Genomic DNA, 19,920 nt, shown 5'->3' on the forward strand with positions numbered 1-19,920 from the left:
AAAACATATAGGTGCTTTTTGTTTCTTATGTGTGTGTACTGTGCAAGGAACACAGAAAGTTAGCATGCAGGTGCAGCAAGCAATTAGTAAGGCAAATGGTCTGTTGGCCTTTATTGCAAGGGAACTGGAGTATAAGAATAAGGAAGTCTTGCTACAAGTATATAGGACTTTGGTGAGAGTACTGTTTGCAGTTTTGATGTCCATTTTTAAGGACAGATATACCTGTACTGGAAGCAGTGCAGCAAAGGTTCACTAGATTGGTTTCGAGGATGAGATGGCCATCTTATGATGAGAGGCTGAGTGAATTGGGCCTATACTCTCGGGAGTTTAGAAGATGAGAGACGGTCTCATTGAAACATACAAGATTCTGAAGGGGATTGACAGGATAGACACTGAAAGGTTATTTCCCCGAACTGGGGAATTTAGAACACAGGGGGTCTCAGGATAAGGGGTCAATCATTTAGGACTGAGATGAGGAGAAACTTCTTCACTCAGAGCGTTGTGAATCTTTGAAATTGTCAACCCCCGAGGGTTGTGGATGCTATTTAAGGCTAAGTATATTGAGTATATTTAAGGCTAAGATAGACAAATTTTTGGTATCTCAGGGAATCAAGGGATATCGGAAGTGGACAGGAAAGTGGAATTGAGGCAGAAGCTCAGCCATGATTGGACTGAATGGTGGAGCAGGCTCGAGGGACCATTTGGTCTACTCTGTTCCTATTTCTTATGTTCTTGTACTAGTTATGCAACCTAATACTGTATTTGCGTTCACTATAGCATCCTGGCCTTTAGAGAGTCATGCACTGTAACACCAGGTCTCCTTCACTCTCAACAGTGTTATGGACAGGTGGGAAGTGATGTGGATGACTTCCACTTTTCACCTCTCAACTGACCGCAGAAAGTATTTTTTAAATAATGTTTTACTCCCTGAGTGTTTTTAAGCATCAAATAAACAGACAAATGACAGGTTTCCTCATAGGTTAAAAAAGGATAAATATTTTTTACAAAATGACTGAAAAATGTTTGTGACTTCACCCACTCACACATTCACACTCATACACACACACAAGAAGATAGAGAGTAGAGTGATAGCATGCAATTAGAGTCCAATTATTGTAAAAGGGTTTGTTTTAAAAAAAAAACCTTTAAAAGCTGTTCGGGAGGAAATCTTTCAGCGGTGTAGGCCTGAATGTTCTTTTTCTTGAAAAGGATGAAGTGTAGCTGGCTCCTTGTGGTTAAGCCTCAATCCGAAGTTGTTGGTGGAAATCCTGGTTCACTTTCGCAGGCTGAGGAGTTCCAAAGTCACCTTGCAATTTCTCTGCCGCAGTAGCTAAAAGATATTGTCAGCAGAGCTCCTACTTAGCTGGAACTGTCTCACAGCTATTCTGGCTGGGAAAGGCCTCTGCTTGTTCTCCCTCTTTCGCCCCAGAGAGATACCTTTTAAGGTAGAAACGTGTCAGGTTGGGGTTTCAGTGACTAAGGGCTCCCTCCTCTGCGGTCCATAACTGGTCTGGCCTACATGTGACTCCAGACCCACAGCAATGTGGTTGACTCTTAACTGCCCTCTGAAATGGCCTAACAAGCCACTCAGTTGTCTAGGGCAATTGGGGATGGGCAATAAATGCTGGCCTTGCCAGCGATGCCCACATCGCATGAAAGAAAATTTTAAAAATGATAATGGACACACAAACCTGAAGATTTTTACATAGCTCAAGAAAAATGCAGTCAACACCTGAGCACCTGACTGCACCAACCCCACTTGAAGTAGCAATGAGTATATCATCAAGCATGGATGGAAAAGAGACAGCAGTATTGGTGACTGATGGCTGACTAGGTTGGACAGGCTAGCAGGCTCTGCAGCCCTACTGATTGTATGGACATGCTGTAGGTCATTTCTGCTCATCCAGTACTGAAAATCAAACAAACAGTCTGACAATTCAGAGACAGTGGAGAGATCAAGTTGAGTTAGAGCTGGATGTCGTCTGAAGACATGTGGAAACGAATGCTGTGTTTTCGGATAATGTTGTGAAGGGGCAGCATGTAGATTTTTTTTTAATTCATTCATCGGATGTGAGTGTTGCTGACAAGACCAGCTTTGGTTGTCAATCCCTAATTGACCTTGAGAAGGTGGTGGTGAGTTGTCTTCTTGAGCTGCTGCAGTTCATGTGGTGTTGGTATACCCACAGTGCTATTAGGGAGGGAGTTCCAGGATTTTGACCCAGGAACAGTGATACAGTTCCAAGTCAGGATGGTGTGTGGCTTGGAGGGGAGCTTGCAGGTGGTGGTGTTCCCATGCATCTGCTACCCTTGACCTTCTAGGTTGCAGAGGGCATGGGTTTGGGAGGTGCTTTCGAAGGAGCCTTGGTGAGTTGCTGCAGTGCATCTTGTAGATGGTACACACTGCTGGCTGTTTTGTCCTAGATGGTGTCAAACTGTTTGAGTGTTGTTGGAGCCACACTCATCCAGGCAAGTGGAAAATATTCCATCCCATTCCTGACTTGTGCCTTGTAGATAGGCATTGAGTGGGCAGGAGATGAGTTACTCACCACAGAATTGTCAGCCTCTGACCGGCTCTTATATACTCAGTATTTATGTGGCTAGAAGTATCAACCTAGATTTTTTATACACAAGTCCCTAGAGTGGGACTCAAACCCTCAACCTTCTGGCTCAGAAGCAACAGTGTTACCCACTGAGCCACAGCTGACACTTTTGAGCTATTAACTAGGCCCATAACCAATATGCTACTGCACCTGCTATAATCCTAGGTACTTTCCATTGGCCAGGAGCTTAACTGGACCAGAAATATCAACAGCATGACTACAAGAGTAAAGGAGATGCTCAGCTCCTGACTCCTCATTGTCTCTGTACCATCTACAAGGCTCATCCCAGAAGGATACATTGGCCTTGAATGGAATACAATGCTGATTCTCCAGAATGATATCAGGTCTTAAATGGTTATTTCATGAGGACAAGTTGCATAAACTTGGCTTGTATTTCCTTAAATTTAGATGGTTGAGCAATGATTTACAGAATCACTGAATTGTTGGAGTGCAGAAGGAGACCATTCAGCCCATTGTGTCTGCACAGCTCTGCAAATGAGCAATTCACCTAATGTCATTCCCCGCCTTCTCCCAATAACCCTCACATTCTTCCTTTTCAGATAACTGTCTAATTCCCTTTTGAATACTTCGCTTGAACCTGCCTCCACCACATTCTTAGGCAGCGCATTCCAGACCTCAACCACTTGCTGTGTGAAGAAGGTTTTCCTCATGTCACTTTTGCTTCTTTTGCCAATCCCTTTATATCTGTTCCCTCTCGTTCTCAATCCTTTCACAAGTGGGAACAGTTTTTTCCCTATCCACTCTGTCCAGACCCCTCATGATTTTGAACACCTCTGTCAAATCTCTCAGCCTTCTCTTCTCCAAGGAGAACAGTCCCAACTTGTCCAATCTATCTTCATAACTTCATCCCTGGAACCATTCTCATGAATCTTTTCTGTACTCTTGCCAATGCCTTTACATCTTTCCTAAGGTGCGGCACCTAGAATTGGACACAATACTCCAGCTGAGGCCGAACTAGCGAACAAGTTCAACATTAACTTCTTTGTTCTTGTACACTATGCTCCTATTTATAAAGCCCAGGATACTGCCTGCTTTATTAACCGCTCTCTCAACTTGTCCTGCCACCTTTAATGACTTATGCACACATACTCCCAGGTCTCTCTGCTCCTGCACCCCTTTAGAATTGTACCCATTATGTGAAATTGTCTTTCCATGTTCTTCCTACCAAAATGCATCACTTCACATTTCTCCGCATTGAACTTCATTTAATCGAGGTGTTTAAAATATTAAAAGAATTCGATAGTGCAGATACAGAGAAACAATTTCCTCTGCTGGGGGAATCCAGAACAGGAAGGTACAATCTTAAAATTAGAGTTAGGCCATTCAGGAGTGCAATCAGGAAGCACTTCTTCACAGAAATGGCATTGGAAATCTGGAACTCTCAAAAGTAGATGCTGGATCAATTGAAACTTTCAAGGTTGAGATTATTAAGTAATGGTATCAAGGCATACGGATCAAAGACAGGTAAATGGAATTGAGTAAAGATCAGCCATGATCTAATTGAATGGCACAAGGAGCTGAACAGCAGATTCCTGTTCCTATATTCTGACCCCATATCCTCTCCATTCCAAAGACCTGTCAATATCATCCACCTTTGTCCCTATTTCAGTCCATCTGCTGCTGAAACCCTCATGTCATCCTTGACGATTCCAATGCTCTCCTGGCTAGACTCCCCACCTCCATATTCTGTAAACTTCAAAAATCTGCTGCCTTTGGCCTCTCTCACACCAAGTCCAGTTCACCTATCATCCTCTCCCCACTGACCTACCTTGGTGCCTAGTCCATCAACACCTCAAATTTATAATTCACATTCACGCGTGTATATCCCTTCTCCCTTCCTTATATCTATAACCTCATCCAGCCCTACACCTCCTTGAGCTCCCTATTTCTCTGGCCTCTTGTGCATCCCCTATCCCTTTGCACTAATTTTGTAGCCATTCCATCAGCTACCTAGGCTCTGTGCTCTGGAATTCCCTTTATAAACTACCCTGCCTCTCCTCCTTTAAGACTCTCCTTAAAACACACTTCCTTTGACCAAACTTTTTAACCTTCCAATATCTCCTTTTTTGGTTCAGCATCAATTTTTTCAGTTACGTCCTCTGAGAAGCATCTTGGGACATTTTTTTCTATGTTAACGGCACTAGAGACATAAATGCAAGTTGTGATGGCTGTTGTTTGCAATAACATGAAGACAGGTTTGTCATGAGGATAGTGCCCCTTTAATCAATAAGGATACAACACTGAGTCATGCAATGGATCAGCACCTCATACACTGAAGCCTTGGTTTATGCGCCTTATCTATGCTGATGGAATGACAGTATCCTCTTTCCACTGACGATAAACCTGTTATCTGAAACAGGTTTGGATAGTCTCAGCCCAGATCTAGTGGGCGCAAGCTCATCAAGCAAATCTGTCCACAACTTGACAAAATTGGTGTTGAATTAATGATTTCACTGCATTCGACAGCACACTGTAGCTAGTGTAGAAAACAGATATGTCACAATAGTGCAGTCAGGCTGGTGTTCTGAGGTTAGGTTTAAAGTGTGTGAAAGGCAGTTTATTCTCTATCTGGCTGTGCAGTACATGACTTTGGGATTATTTAATGCAGACACCACAATCAAAAAGGGAAAAAGAAAAGTTCAATTGCACTGTCCTCTTAGCCCCTCATCCTAATGAGCACAAATATTTAGGGAAAGACAAACAACAAGCACTGTTGACATTGTCAGGGAGCCTGCTGTGAGGAATAACTGAGCTTGACAGTGTGTGTGAGAGAGCTGAATTAACTCTCAGTGGAGACACAGTCATTAACCCAGGCTGTTCAGCTTGTTATTTTAGATGTCTACTAATTCAAATCTTTCTGTTTTGGGGCTCCATAACTCCTCATAGTCAACTCCTTGGTAAATAAATCAGCATGCTCCATTTAAATTAAAAATAATTGAAGGGAGAAAAAATAATTAATCAATTCAAGAAGGACCAAAAAAGTATAAAGTTTTTCTTAAAGTTCTGGGTTCAAGCCCGAGGACTTGAGCACAAAAATCCAGACTGACACTCCAGTGCAGTACTGAGGGAGTGCTGCCTTGTCAGAGGTGCCGTCTTTCAGATGAGATGTTAAACTGAGGTGGACAAAAAGATCCCACGGCACTATTTTGAAGAAGAGCAGAGGAGTTCTCCCCAGTGTCCTGACCAATATTTATCGCTCAATCAACATCACATAAACAGATTATCTGGCCATTACCACAGTGCTGATTGCAGTGTGCAAATTGGCTGCTGCATTTCCTACATTATAATAGTATCTAAGCTTCAAAAGTACTTCATTGGCTGTAAAGACCTATGGTTGTGAAAGGTGCTATATAAATGCAAGTCTTTCTCTCTTTCTTTCGACTGCTTAATGCAAAAGCTTGATTGTGAAGAGCGCTTCTGGAGAGGAGAGTAGGTTTTGTATACTCATGCATAGATACCTATGGGATGATACCAGTACAGTCAATTCGTGTAAACTGTTTATGACAGAGATGCTATCTATTTACCAGGTAATTAGAATTTGCAAAAATATGCTTCGACCCACTGTTAGATTTTAACACCAATGGTTAATTCAGGGTCTCAAAACCAACATTACATCTGTCCAATAATGAATTGAAAATGAGAAAATAGAGAACGGTTGTTGCAGCTTCTGGTCCCAGATAGCTTTCGCATACATTACAAACATGACATCCATTAAATGCGCTGAGTTCCTTCCCTGGTTTCCCCAGGCCATATACCACCCTGGCTAAGGGGACAGGACCTATTGTCAGAACTGAGCCACTGCTCTTCTGAATTGAAGGTGTGTAAGAGATGCCTGAAGGCCTCTTTCGTCAAGTTTCCTTCCTTCTCTCTGGGGAAGTGCCTGACAACAATTTGCATTTATACATCACCTGTAAATTAGAGTATTTACCTTTAACGGTTCCTCTATACCTTGGCATAGCTGAGATTCGACTGTCTGACAGTCATCAAGATAACACGGAAATGTCCGGTGGATTACAAAATACTGTAGTTCTTCTTCTTCTTCTTTGGCCTCCTTGTCTCGGGAGACAATGGGTAAGTGCCTGGAGGTGGTCAGTGGTTTGTGGAGCAGTGCCTGGAGTGGCTATAAAGGCCAATACTAGAGTTACAGTATCTTCCACAGGTGCTGCAGATAAAATTGGCTGTCAGGGCTGTTACACAGTTGGCTCTCCCCTTGCGCTTCTGTCTTTTTTCCTGCCAACAGCTAAGTCTCTTCGACTCGCCACACTTTAGCCCCGCCTTTATGGCTGCCCGCCAGCTCTGGCAATCGCTGGCAACTGACTCCCACGACTTGTGATCAATGTCACAGGACTTCATGTCGCGTTTGCAGACGTCTTTAAAGCGGAGACATGGACAGCCGGTGGGTCTGATACCAGTGACGAGCTCGCTGTACAATCTGTCCTTGGGGATCCTGCCATCTTCCATGCAGCGCACATGGCCAAGCCATCTCAAGCGCCGCTGGCTCAGTAGGGTGTATAAGCTGGGGATGTTAGCCGCCTCGAGGACTTCTCGCCACCTGATGCCAAGGATTGTCCGGAGGCAGTGAAGATGGAATGAATTGAGACGTCGCTCTTGGCTGACATACATTGTCCAGGCCTCGCTGCCGTAGAGCAAGGTACTGAGGACACAGGCTTGATACACTTGGACTTTTGTGTTCCGTGTCAATGTGCCATTTTCCCACACTCTCTTGGCCAGTCTGGACATAGCAGTGGAAGCCTTTCCCATCCACTTCTGCATCGAGAGACAGGTTACTGGTGATAGTTGAGCCTAGGTAGGTGAACTCTTGAACCACTTCCAAAGCGTGATCGCCGATATTGATGGATGGAGCATTTCTGACGTCCTGTCCCATGATGTTCGTTTTCTTGAGGCTAATCGTTAAACCAAATTCATTGCAGGCAGCCACAAACCTGTCGACGAGTCTCTGCAGATACTCTTCAGTGTGAGATGTTAATGCAGCATCGTCAGCAAAGAGGAGTTCCCTGATGAGGACATTCCGTACTTTGGTCTTCACTCTTAGACGGGCAAGGTTGAACAACCTGCCACCTGATCTTGTGTGGAGGGAAATTCCTTCTTCTGAAGACTTGAATGCATGTGAGAGCAGCAGGGAGAAGAAAATCCCAAACAGTGTGGGTGCGAGAACACAGCCCTGTTTCACGCCACTCAGGATAGGAAAGCGGTCTGATGAGGCTATGCTGAATTGTGCCTTTCATATTGTCATGGAATGAGGTGATGATACTTAGTAGCTTTGGTGGACATCCGATTTTTTCTAGTCGTCTGAAGAGACCACGTCTGCTGACGAGGTCAAAGGTTTTGGTGAGATCAATGAAAGCAACGTAGAGGGGCATCTGTTGTTCGCGGCATTTCTCCTGTATCTGACGAAGGGAGAACAGCATGTCAATGGTCGATCTCTCTGCTCGAAAGCCACACTGTGCCTCAGGGTAGACACGCTCAGCCAGCTTCTGGAGCCTGTTTAAAGCGACTCGAGCGAAGTCTTTCCCCACTATGCTGAGCAGGGAGATTCCACGGTAGTTGTTGCAGTCACCGCGGTCACCTTTGTTTTTATAGAGGGTGATGATATTGGCATCGCGCATGTCCTGTGGTACTGCTCCCTCGTCCCAGCACAGGCAAAGCAGTTCATAGAGTGCTGAGAGTATAGCAGGCTTGGCACTCTTGATTATTTCAGGGGTAATGCCATCCTTCCCAGGGGCTTTTCTGCTGGCTAGAGAATCAATGGCATCACTGAGTTCCGATTTTGTTGGCTGTACGTCCAGCTCATCCATGACTGGCAGAGGCTGGGCTGCATTGAGGGTGGTCTCAGTGACAACATTTTCCCTGGAGTACAGTTCTAGCTAGTGCTCAACCCAGCGGTCCATTTGCTTGCGTTGGTCAGTGATTGTGTCCCCTGATTTAGATTTGAGGAGGGCAATCTTCTTGATGGTTGACCCAAAAGCTCTCTTAATGCCATCATACATTCCTCTGATGTTTCCGGTGTCAGAGGCCAACTGAATATGACTGCATAGGTGTTGCCAGTAGTCATTTGCGCAGCGCCAGGCTGTTCTTTGTGCAGCGCTTCTGGCTGTTTTAAGTGCTATGGATGTTAACTCGCTGGGGGCTTTCTTGTAGTTCAACAGTGCAATGCGCTTAGCGGCTATGACAGGTTCCAGCTCTTCAAAATGAGATTGAAACCAGTCTGCATTCTGCTTCACACATTTGCCATAGGTGGTCATAGCTGACTCATAGATGACGTCTCTGATGTGGGCCCACTTGGTCTCTGCATCCCCTGTGGGAGTGTTTTGAAGGGCTTTTTCAAGTGAATTTAGAAATGTCGATATATTTAGTATATCTCGACAAAAGGAACTTTTGATCCTCCTCAGCAATGGATTTTGAAAAGACCGGGCATATCGGAACATGACATGGAGGTCAAGTTTGTATATCACTCAATAAATCTGAAATGACATTTCTCTGATTGGGTCAGCTCTGGTTCCTGCATCATTAGTAAATGCAACCATTGGAAGTCTGGACCACAAATCTTCCCATTTACTGTCACCGAGCATTAATGACAATCAGCCTTGGGTCACAATAACAGTTGGTTAATTTATGATTTCAAATGCAAACATGATCATTGTGACATTTGTTTTTATTCGTTGATGGGATATGAGCGTCGCTGGCAAGGCCAGAATTTATTGCCCATCCGTAATTGGCCTTGAAAAGCTGATGATGAGCCGCCTTCTTGAACCGTTGCAGTCCATGTGGGGTAGGTAAACCCACAGTGCTGTTCAGAAGAGAGTTCCAAGATTTTGACCCAGCAACAGTGAAGGAACGGCGATATAGTTTCAAGTCAGGATGGTGTGTGACTTGGAGGGGAACTTGCAGGTGGTGGTGTTCCCATGTATTTGCTGCCCTTGTCCTTCTAGGTGGCAGAGGTCATGAATTTGAAAGGATTTATATATTTCATATAAATTGAAAAATGCCTATATCTGTATTAAATGACAGTAATATACTCACGGAAACAAGCAGCTTTAGAAACTACTTGAGCTTTACCGTAATAGTTCTTGGCACTAGCTTAAGCATACAATTGCTTTCCAGTCTTGTTAACGAATCTCAGACATTTGTTACCATGTAACTGGTCATCTTCAAGTTACTATAACAGCTAGGCCGTTGGTGGAAGTGTAAACGTATGCATGATGCAGTACTGAGCCACAGAGATTGGGAGGTCTGAGATTTGACTTTCTGTCTGTGACCTCAGTCGGGGCAGTAATTGGGACACTACAGGTTACTGATACCCTCAGCCTAGGATGTGGATAAAGTGAATAAAGAGGCCTCGGTTCAATTCTCTTAATACTGGCTTCAACAACTTCAGACCTTAACCTCTGCTTCTGTTTGACAACAGGTGCTGGTGAAAAGGAAAACTTGAATTTCTATAGCACCTTTCACAACCTGAGGATGTTCCAAAGCGCTTTCCAGCCAATGAGTACTTTGAAGTGTAGTCACTGTAGTAATGTAGGATGGGTATACCAGTGTTTCCAGGAATGGTGTGTGGAATTTGTATTTCCCATCATTTAACATCATTTTAAACCCTGTGAGATCTCCACACTCCTGTAAATCTGGCCTTCGCTATTTTAGTTGCATCACTATTGGTGGCCATGCTTTCGGCTGCCTGGGCCCTAAGCTCTGGAACCTCTCCACTTCTTTACCTCTCTCTCCTCCTTTAAGACGCTTCATAAAACCTACCTCTTTGACCAAGTGTTTGGCCATCTGCCCTAATATCTCCTCATGTGGCTTGGTGTCATGTTTTGTTGGATAATGCTCCTGTAAAACAGCTTGAGATGTTTTAATACATTAAAGGCACTAAAGAAATGCAAGTTGTTGTATATTTTCCAGGGTTTCCCCGATTCTTCCATCAATGTTATGAAAGACGAGTGGGAGAATCCCGTCAGAGATTTACCCCTAGGTCTATTTCCTGAAATCACATGACCAAATTGAGATCTTTGTGTAGTTATCATTGTTTAGAAGAGAAAGCCTGAGTAAACAAATTGCAGTAATAAAATTTAATGATCCATCATTTGGTGTAGCAAGGCATCTAGTTAAAGTCAATCTCTCACTTTAACTTTTTAAACCTTTCGCATGGCAAGCTGCTGGAAGTGTGAGCTGATAACGTCACAGCGAGGGGAACCAACAAACTATCTCCTTAACCAATCAGATTGAAGGATTGGGAAATAAACAGCACAAGGGTTGAGGGGGAAGTGTAATTTAGAGTGAGTGAATTCAATGTCAAATCAGCTATGGAAAGTGAAATAAAGAGATGGAAAGAAAGATTGGATGAAGAGAGAGAGAGAAGAGACAGAAAGGAAAAATAAAAAATGTCTTGTTTGAATTTTCTGTTTGACTTTGTTTAATCTTCAACAACCAGAAGAAATAAGACTCCACATTTGCAACAGTTAATATTCAAAGCCAGAAAGGATAATTGGCATAAATTAATCGTTATCATGTGGTTAAAATGCACTTGAAATGGCAAGAATTCATTTTCTGTTGCAAATTTAGTTTGTATCTACTGCACAAACACAGCAACTGCGCACTGGTCAAAGCATTCTAATGGCGAGACAGACAGTAAGATGCTGATTTCAGTAAGAAAACAGCAAAGAGACAGCAACTTTTGTAGATTTGTGGTTAATCGCACATCCGTCCTTCATCTGAAGCCGCCATGCTGTTTGTGCATAAATAACAGTGAGTGTCATTAGCCTCACCAGTTTTGAGGCAGCATGTGGCCTTCTGCTGCCCTATTGCCAGCCAATAGTATTTGGCCAATGTGTCCAGTAACAGCAAAATAAGCATTTCTATTTCTCCGCATAGATCCGGGACACTTTGTGCAGTTGTTGTGAGGACCTCATCACGCTGAATTCTAGCATTAAGAAAGAGTGAGCAAGTAAAACATTTGCAAAAGGATGCTACTAGAATATCACTGGGCAACCGCTTAATGATTTTGTATTACACTTCTAGACGGTGGGCGTGGCACTGTTAGAAGCAAACACAATTTCTGTAACCATGGAATCATAGATTGGTTTCCACACAGAAAGGAACCATTTGACCCATCGAGGTCATGCCAGCTCTCTGCAAGAGCAATTTAGCTAGTCCCACTCCCCTGCCCTGCCCTTTCCCCCTAGCCCTGCAAATTTTTTCCTGCTCGGGTTCTTTTGGAAGTCACGATGGAATCTGCCTCCACCACACTCTCGGACAGTGCATTCCAGATCCTAACCACTCGCTGCAGAAAAATGTTTTTTCCTTATGTTGCCTGTGGTCTTTTGCCAATCATATAATGTCCATATTATATACTATAGTCATTGTTATCCCCCTTCCCTCTACTTAGATCAAATCTCAGAGCTACTGGTGCACATTCGCTCCCTGTCTCGCCAATAAACAAGCGACATGGCAATAATTTTTAAGCACTGTTAGAACCAACCACAATTTCTGTAACCATGGAATCTTAGAATGATTTTAGCACAGATAGAGACCATTTGGCCCATTGAGTACCTCTCTCTCCTCCTTGAAGATGCCTCATAAAAGCTACCTCAGGGCACTCCAGCCAATGTAATAATTTGGGAGAATTTTTACAAAGTGACCAGGGCACCTTTGGAGAAGTAGGAGAGACATCTCCAACGGTATAATTGGCATTATTAATGCGTCCCTAAAAATCCTGGTCAGTGCAAGAAAACAATAAACTTAAATGAATTCTAAGTTTTTTAATGATAAAACCCGCAAAGTTTTATAAACTTGATACATTACAGAGGGCAGTGGAACCCAATTTCAATTCCTACTTGTGAAAACACGCCATAACTAACTCAAAGCCAGTGTGCAATCATCAAATATCAGTGAATTCCATGGCATATTCTTTGTGCGCGAAAAAGAAACATTCATTTGAACTGAGAATTCACTGAAGTTGGCTGTCTTTGGCAGTTTATATAGCTGGATATATCAATCGATGTTACACGGGTTTTGTGACAGTTGAAACCAGTGCAGAGTTAAGAGGGTTAAATTATCAGCTTCATCGGAGCTTGCTAGCATCCAGCTTTCCTTCTGATCTGGGGGTTGTGCTGAATTCAGTCCCTGCCACCCCCCTTTACCCCCTTCCCTCCCTCCAAATATCCCTCCTCTGTCCTTCCGCAGCGAAAGGTGCAGCGTGGGAGAATCACTACATTCAGTGCGGATGCGGACAACTCCCTGGGGAGAGATGGTGCAATTCCTGGCACCAATAGGCTAATTCAATTTACTTCAACTGCATGGAGTCCCTGTCAGAATATTCATGAGGTGGAGAGTACAACTAATACTGAGGGAGAGGCCACTATGTGACGAGAACAGAAGCTGCAAGACCAGGAGAGAGGAAGAAAAAAGTTTCTCCTGCATTTGTGAAGCATCACTCTCACAGAGAGACTTGCATTCCCAAATTTCTTGTCTGGGAAAAGCTTTTCGAAGCAACTTCTCCTGGCCTGAAGCTTCCTTGTTTACTGAGCTGGAGGAGGCAATGAGACTGGAGCGGGTGTTGGAGGTGTGAAAACTGTCAAGAGGGTGAGAGTGATGTTTGACTGTGAAGGTAATGTAGCGTTTTATTACTTTGTTTTGCTGATAACACCTTTTACTGTTGTTCTGTGCAAAGCAAACATTTTCCTGACATAATTAACTGCAGCAATGTAGAACTGTCTGTGCTAAAGTAAAGGCAGAAAAATGTCTGCTTGTAATTTTATTAACATGCAGTCCGACCCAGCTTTCAATCCACTTTTACTGTCGATAGTAGTTTTGGTATGGGAGTCACGTAGCAAATCCCTCTTACTTGTTGCCTGACTGTTGTAAAGGAAACTTCAGTTATGATTAATTAGTGTTGTTTGGACTGCAAATGTTCATCAAGACAAATTAAGGTGTTGAAGAACAAGGGCGCTGTTCAAGAGTCGTTCAGATGGAGCTTCCCGCAACAGAGGAAGCTTTGCAAGCTGAAATTCTGCAGAGTAAGGCTTCAGAAATGGTGCACAGTGACCCTGGCAGCTGACAGTAACAGAAGCCAAAAGGGCCACTTCTATTCTTGTTTTGCTTTGCTTTGGGAATGGCAGTCCCTGCCAAAGACTGTATTTCTCGACTGGATAAAGATTTCACTATGGGAACGTGTGACTGGAATTATTCAGGGCGATAGTGGGAAAATAAAGCCCCGAGCACATAAATGATGCGCTGTGGGCTTTTGTGGGATCTGAAGTTGCCGTAAAATAAACCAAAAAAATACTAGCTCCCGGAAGAAAATTACTCTTAATGTCTGAGTGGGGAGCCATACTATTCAAGACATCTCATTTATGTAGGCAATTACCAGTTTAAATTCTGCTCAATCACTTCAGGTCTTTGTTGACTATTTAAATGTATGAATCTTGGAGCGTAATTGAAATTTGTTTCTTGGAGAACGCAGTTTGCAGTCTGTCTCTTGTTGATTTGAGCAGTCCAGCAGTTAGTCACTGCTGATTCTAGCTCAGCTCCTGCAATGACCAAGAACCTGCCAGCTAGTTTTTAATTTATATGTTTTTTCTTTTGTCAATTGAGGGCTTATTTGGGTTTTTTTTGCTAGCCAAACATTCTGGTGAAATGGGGAGGAGAAGAGCACAGGTAGCTGTCATTGTACAGGTAGACTCGTCATTAAATTATTTTAATTAGGAAAGTAGAAGGCTGAGAGGAAAATCAGTTACAAATAAGCAGTGATTTTTCTATTTTTCATGGTGTAACACAAAATAAAAGTGAAGCACAGTCAAGACCAATTAATTCCCTCAGGAATTGTTTTCAGACTGAGTTCAGTCGCTCATTCGTTTTTTTTTTGCCAAAAAGTCTCATCTGGGTCAGGTGCACTGGCAGGAGTTAGATTCTGGTGTATGTCCTGTGCTGTGCCTCTGTGTTTGTATCTTTTGTGTACCTGAAACTTGTGTAATGAGATCAGCTGAAATACTTTGAGGACAGCTTTCTTCCCAAACCAGAAAACATATTGCTTGATTATCATGTTTTTCTCACTCCTGCAAACCGCTTACTCGCTCATGTGCACACATGCATGCAAAACACACATTGTAAGTTATTTGACTCTTCTTCCTCTGTGCCCATGCCCCATTCCCCCAACCAAAACAGGCAAGCCATTTACCTGTTCCACCTTCACCAATCCCCTTCTTTAACACAGTACTTCAAAAACCTTTTTGGTTGAAGAACCCTTTTTCAAATGAATTGGTAATCGTGGATATCCCATCTAAATTCTAATGCTTCTTCTTGGCATTTCTTCACAGCCGAAGATTTTGGGAAGGTTGTAGTCATCGGTTGCAGGCCCGCTGGTGGCTAGTCAGGCCTATCCATGACTGGCAGATTCCCCCACAGCGGGTACAAGTGAAGGTGTAGTCGCTGCTGGGGGCAATTGGATCTATCCTTCTCCTCCTTTTCTCTTTCATGCTGGTTCTTCGCTCAGTCTCAAAGGTGTCTGTAGCCCTCCTGATGTAGCATCTCCAGGCATCACGATCTATGGCCTGCGCTTCCCACTGGCGATGGTCGATGTGGCACACAGAGAGGGACTTCTTCAGGGAGTCCTTGAAACCTTTGCAAGGGGCCCCTCTGTTCCTTTAACCTGTGGTCAGCTCTCCATACAACGCAATCTTGGGCAGGCGACTGTCGTGACCTGCCCAACGCGGGTGAAAGTGATGCGTGCCAAGAGTGTTTTAAGAAAACAGGTATTTACTTACAGCTATCAATGGGATGCGTGTGCCTACTTCTCACTGCAGTTTGCCTATCCTCAGTGTGATATTTGTTATACTCTGCTCCCACCTCACCCCAAGCCGACCTCATTATTGCCTTTGCATTATTTCGCTAAGCCCCTGGAAAGTTACTACAGCCCCCCCAGGGGTCTATGGGTTCCAGATTGAGAACCACTGCTTTGACCGTCCAGCAGGAATATTTGAAAGACCCATGTGCATTGCACTTGTGGGGATGGATGGACACTAAAATTGAGCATTACAGGTATATTCAGCAAGTGCCTGAATTTTGTCTAATTTGCAATATTCGGCCCCTTTAAAGGTTGGCAGTATCCATAAACATATGATAAAATGTCTAAGCCAACATTTTGGGAATCCCTCAATTGGTTTTCAACCTTTGTAGCAGTTAATCGACTAACTCCTTTTATATCCCCACCCTGTTAAATATTCTGAGATGTCTTTCTGTATGTAAGGAGCATTACAGAGATGTAAGTTGCTGATCTTGTTTGCCAGTATCAGGTCTTTTTTGTTAAGAAGTACTTACCATTCCAGTGAGCAATAACTGGTTCAAATAAAACTCCCTCACTAAAGCATTTTGCCAGATGTTCTATGTTAAAAACCTTGGATTAACGATTTCTAAAGTCATAGGCATAGCCCCGTCATAAATATACCTGTGAAAAATATCCTGTTTGGTGTTTCTGGACAAATGGTGAACATTTGGAAAGGTAGTTTTATTTGTAATGGAGCATTGTGAGAGGCAATAAGGAGAGTCTCCTTACTTCCTGGTGCAGTAACACAATGTTCCTGTTTTTTTAATCCTGATGTCAGATTGGAGAGATCTGCGAGGCAGGGAAGGGCTGGAAGTGAGCTCAAGAGAATTTCTCAATCTGACATGGCAGCAATTCCAGGCACATCAGAAGCATGATCAGTCCTTGTTGTGTTGGTGTAGTGGTCCCTGATTCCCAATGAACTTGTCATAAATGTGTATCCACTTGTGGGATCAGTCCATGTTTGTCTTTAATGTTATGGATTCTGAAAGAAAACGGAATGCCTAAAAACAGTCCAAACTCATCCCCGAGGCTCAGCCTCTGAATTTCCTTTATCCAAGTGCCTTGGCTCTCACCTTATCTAAGCAGCACTAGGGCGGCACAGTGGCGCAGTAGTTAGCACCGCAGCCTCACAGCTCCAGCAACCCGGGTTCAATTTTGGGTACTGCCTGTGTGGAGTTTGCAAGTTCTCCCTGTATCTGCGTGGGTTTCCTCCGCGTGCTCCGGTTTCCTCCCACATGCCAAAAGACTTGCAGGTTGATAGGTAAAATTGGCCATTATAAAATTGCCCCTAGTATAGGTAGGTGGTAGGGAAATTTAGGGACAGGTGGGGATGTGGTAGGAATATGGAATTAGTGTAGGATTAGTATAAATGGGTGGTTGATGGTTGGCACAGACTCGATGGGCTGAAGGGCCTGTTTCAGTGCTGTATCACTAAACTAAACAGCCAAGTCAAAATCAATAATTCATTCTTTGAAAAATCAAAGGAAACAGGAAACCTATATTCTACACCTGTGGTTTAGAGCCTTAGCAAAGCTTTGACTCAACAATACCTAAGCAATCATGGATCTTTCTTTTGATCTCTTGAACTGCACACTATAATAATCTGTATCAAGAATTTACTGTAAAATATATTGCCAGAAATTCAATGACAGAACCTTGATTGTATAATGAAAACTCTAAAGGATTCACAACAAATTATATTTTTCTCTTTCCTTTAAAGTCTGTATTTATTTCTCTTTTTAAAAAGGGAATTAGCACCATGATTCTGGGAGATTAGCATAAATGGGGGTGACCTGGTCATTGGTGCCAGGTCAGCCAAAGAAGAACTTGACCAGAATGTTGAACCTGTAGAACACATGGCTCAAGACTGTAAGATCCAGCAAAGCAATATCTCTTAAAAGGCTTGCCATTAAAGAGAAAGATGGGGTAGCAGAAAAGTGGACAATTTAGAAAGGCCTTGGAGACAGTGCGGAGAAGATTTACCGGAATGGTATCAGGGATGAGGGGTTTTCGTTATCTGGAGAGACTAGAGAAACTAAAATTGTTCTCTTGAGAGTAGCGAAGGCAAGAGGAGATTTAATAGAGATGTTCAAAACTAAGGGGTTTTGCTAGAGTACATAGAGGAAAACTGTTTCCACTGGCAAGCAACCAGAGGACACAGCTATAAAATAATTGGCAAAAATGCCAGATAGAAGATGAGGATAACGTTTTTTTTTAGACAGCGAGTTGTTATGAGATGGAATGAACTGCCAGAAAGGGCGGTGGAAGCAGATTCAATAGTAACTTTCAAAGGGGAATTGGATAAATATTAAAAAGGAAAACACTGCAGGGCTATGGGGAAAGAGTAGGGGAGTGGAACTAATTGGTATCTCTTTTTCAGAGAGCCAACATAGGCACAATAGGCCAAATGGCCTCCTTCTGTGCTATATGACTACAATTCTATAATTGTTCAGAATGGGACAGCAGAGACATGTGGGCTGAAATGTTGGAGGTCCTGCTGCATCAGAAGGTGCATGAAAACGGGGTGGTCCTAATCAGCACTGAACACAACCTCCAGTAAAAGCACAGGTACAAGTTTCATGAAGGGAGGTCATCAACTAAGTCAGGGCACTAACCCAGGTCCCTCATGCCTTTCATGCAAATGAGGAGGTAGTTTTCTGATTAGAAGAAAGGCAATGGTAAGTGTGCTCATCATTTTGTACACATTTCTTGTGGGACCCATCAAGTATAACACAAACCTAAATCATGCAAACTTTCTCTTCCTTTCAAGATCCTCCTCAAAACCGACTTCTTTAGGCTAAGTATTTGGCCACCTGTCTTAATGTCCCCTACTTTGGCTCATGTCGAATTTTGTCTGGTTATGCTCTTGTGAGGCACCTTGGGATGTTTTACTACGTTAAAGGTACTGGGCAACTGCAAGTTGGTGGTGGTGGTGGTGGTGCATTATTCTTCCTGATTCCTGAAGATGGTGGATGTACAAAAAGCAAATAGGTGCTCAGGCTTCCAGCCAGAGGCTGTACACTCCTTAAGGCATTTCTCAGGCGGGTAAGCAGCCATGGATGCATAAATTAGGCATGAGTTCCAAAGAATGGTGTGTCCTAGTGTTTCTTCTCCTTCCATAAAAGTGAACCCCAGGCATCTTGACTGCTTTTTGGAAAATGTCCATTGATGTGCATACTGGCAGCTGGTGCCTGGGGAAAGAGAGACAGGAAAATCAGCTCGTACGTGTTCCAGTTGCATTCCAAAGGCATTCATTGACTCATTGTCTCATCTTTTAAGAAACCCACTTGAGAAGGCATGTCCCAGGACTCCCCATTCACCCACTTTTCCTGGACGGAGTATGGGCTGTGGGTGGAGGCCCAACCAAAAATGTTATGTTAATAATTATTCTTTTTAAACAAGGTAGCCATAATGGTATTGCAGGATCAGTTTATCCCTCCCTAAACAGGCCACAGCAAAATCAATCAAATACTATAGGCCACCCACCCAAATTTCTGACCCCTGTCCACCTCCAGCGAGATACATATCACCATCAACGCCCCAGGCTACCATCGAGGTTTTGCAGAACCAGTGCTTAGGTAAATACTTGAATAAGGACAGATATTGGGGAATGAACAGGGAAATATTATAGGAGAGCTTGACTGGGGAATTAATGCCGCAATAAACTGAATGGACTCTATATAAAAACATTTATGTGGTTCTTCAAAACTCCTGAATAAGCAAGTCTGTCTTTCCTCATCCACTTGGTGGTTTGCAGATGTGTAACAGCTGTGCATCAGCAACTCACAGGCCAAAGAAAAAATAGTTTGAGTGTTTCGCTATGATGATCATCTTAGTGAGTGACCACAGGAAGTGACGGATTTAGAGAAAAACAGTTGCATTTTTCCTAAAGCTGTTCACTACTGTCAGGTCCTAGATCTTACTCACAAACTGTCTTCTTGCACCCAATTTTGGCTACATATTCAAAGACATATATAAGCACGATGTGGCATTCAATAAATATTGCAAACCAAAACTGTTGCAGTTACAAATAGTAAAACGAGGACAGTTAACAAATATACTTGTTTGCATACATCATAAAATTTGTAAAATACAGTATTCATGTCATGTCTTGTCGTCTAATGTGTTGATTTATCTTACTGCCAATGGTAGGCACAATGTTATGCTCGAAGTTTCCTACCTTGCTGCTTTGTGCAGGAACATTGTAAATGTAGTTGTGAAGATTCCCTCTGTTCCGTATTTCTAGTGACTTCACAAACGCCTTCCAGAAAGGACATATTTCCAGTTTCCCTGGAAACGCTAAACTGGGGAAACTTTTATAAATGCATTTATGGGTGGTCAATTATTAACCCAACTCTCAGGCTAGGAAACTCGCAGGATCAGGTGGAATACTGATTTTGCCCAATGGGGGCAAACTGACATGATTTGGTGCAATGTTGGTTTTACAGCCACCCGACTCTACTC

The sequence above is a fragment of the Heterodontus francisci genome, chromosome 2 (assembly GCF_036365525.1).
Source record: "Heterodontus francisci isolate sHetFra1 chromosome 2, sHetFra1.hap1, whole genome shotgun sequence".
Taxonomy (NCBI): Eukaryota; Metazoa; Chordata; class Chondrichthyes; order Heterodontiformes; family Heterodontidae; genus Heterodontus; species Heterodontus francisci.